Below are 1,951 nucleotides of genomic sequence, written 5' to 3' on the forward strand. Positions count from 1 at the left end.
CGTCTCCGCCAATCACCGCTCCGCTCCGCGCGGGCCGCGCGCCGCCCGTGACGTCAAGCGGCGCCATGGCAACGGAGCGCGAGGGCGCGCGCGAACCTTCCCCCTCCTCGCTCCCCCACCCGCGGTCACGCCCAGAGCCGGCGGCGGCCCCGCCCGCGGGCGCGCGCCTGCCCCCCGCCCCCACCGCCGAGCCGAGCGGGGCGGCCCGGTCCGGCCCGGGGGTCCCGGGGGCGCTGCGGGTTCGGGGCCGCGTCCCGCCCCCGCCGCGGCACCGGCCCCGGCCCGGCGGGGACACCCCCGCACCCGCCCGTGGGCGGCGGAGCGGTGCCCGCGCCTGCGGCACGGAGCGGGGGCGGCAGCGCCGCCTCCTCGTGCGGCCGCGGGCCGTGCGCGGATGTCACCGCCGCCCCCCGCGCACCCCGGGCGCGCTCTCCAGGCTTTGTGCCGCCGCGAGCGCCCAGTCTGCCCCGTAACCCCCGCCGAGCCCCGTGCGTGGCCGGTGGCTGAACCCCGGGGCGCGGGGGCGGACCGGTGCTGTCCCGGCACACGCGCGGCTGCGGGTCCGCTCCGCATCGAGCCGCGCCCGGAGCCTCATCCTGCACCGGGAGCGCGACTCGTGCTGGGGGTTAGAAACGAGAGGGCCACAGGAGGATGGGAGGCCGGGGATGGCGGCAGGGCGCGGGGAGATCCCCCCGGGGCTGGCGGATGGGCGCTCAGCGGCTCTGCAGGCGCAGGACGCTCCCTCTGGAAGCCTCTCCTTTGGAAGGCAAGCGGGCATTTCGGACAGCACCATCCAAACGTTGATGAGAACATGCTGACAGGAGTAGGAAGAGTATTAATAAATATTGCTGTTGTTGGAAATGCTTTTTCATTTTCTGGAAAAAACTCCCACCCTGTTTCCTAAAGGTCTTGGAAGTCGGCATTCCCTTGTCCCCTTTCTGAACAGCATGCCCCAGCTTGAATCTTTGTCTCAAGTATGCAGTGTCCTGACCTCTCCTGCTTTCTCCTGGGCTCTGGGATCAGCACTGTCTCACAGGATTTGAAATAAAATGGAGAATAATAAGATGGAGAAAGCACGTCGAAATATTTTTTGAAAAGGGCCAGGTAGGCTAAATGAATCTCTTCTAGATTCATGTTGTGTCTGGCACTGCCATGGGCCAGGAGCATCTCCAGAGCGGGATTCCCTGGCCGGGGCTTGCTGCAGGCTGCCGTGCCCGCGGGAGACCCCGGGAGCTCTCCGCCCCGTTCCCGTTCGGCGCAAACCTCACGGAAAGCCGCGGCTCCGGTCACGTGCCCGGGACGCGTCCGGGCCGTGCGGCCGCAGCGGGAACGGGCGGCGGCGGCTCCGGGCGCGGCTCCCGCCGGGCTCATCCCGGAGCAGCTCCCGTGGAACAGCCCGGCGCAGGACGGGCCTGTACTTATGTCTACAGCCATAAAAGTCTGTCGGTGGGACAGGGCGAGGGAGTAGCGGAGGAGGAGTGAGGCGCTTCCTTCTGGAAAGCAAGAAGAAGTTATGGATGTATTTGTGTTCTAGGGTGGCCGGCAGCAGGTTGGTTCGGTACCAGAGATAACAGCACCTTCAGGTTCTCCCGCAGATGCACTGCCTCCTGCTCTTGCCTGCACGCCTCTCTCTGTCTTCCAGGCAGTTCAGGACAGCTTCTCAGTGTGGTCTTGCACCCTGCAGTGACAAAGTGATTGTGGACCTGAGAGTGAGATAAAGCGATGAGAACGCCGTCCCTTTCATCTTCAAAACAGTGATCCTGTATTTTGACTGAATATCAGAAAGGTCCTGCTTTAAAATCCTCATGTCAAAGTTGACTTTTTAAGAACTAGTCTTTTTTTCATTATATCGTATAAAGAGCAGTTAGTTTTTCCATGGTGGCGTTTTACCTGCAGAGTTTGTTTCTGATTTCTTACTACCCTTCCTCATGGCCTAAGATGTATGTTGGGG

The sequence above is a fragment of the Taeniopygia guttata genome, chromosome 2, assembly GCF_048771995.1.
Source record: "Taeniopygia guttata chromosome 2, bTaeGut7.mat, whole genome shotgun sequence".
Classification (NCBI taxonomy): domain Eukaryota; kingdom Metazoa; phylum Chordata; class Aves; order Passeriformes; family Estrildidae; genus Taeniopygia; species Taeniopygia guttata.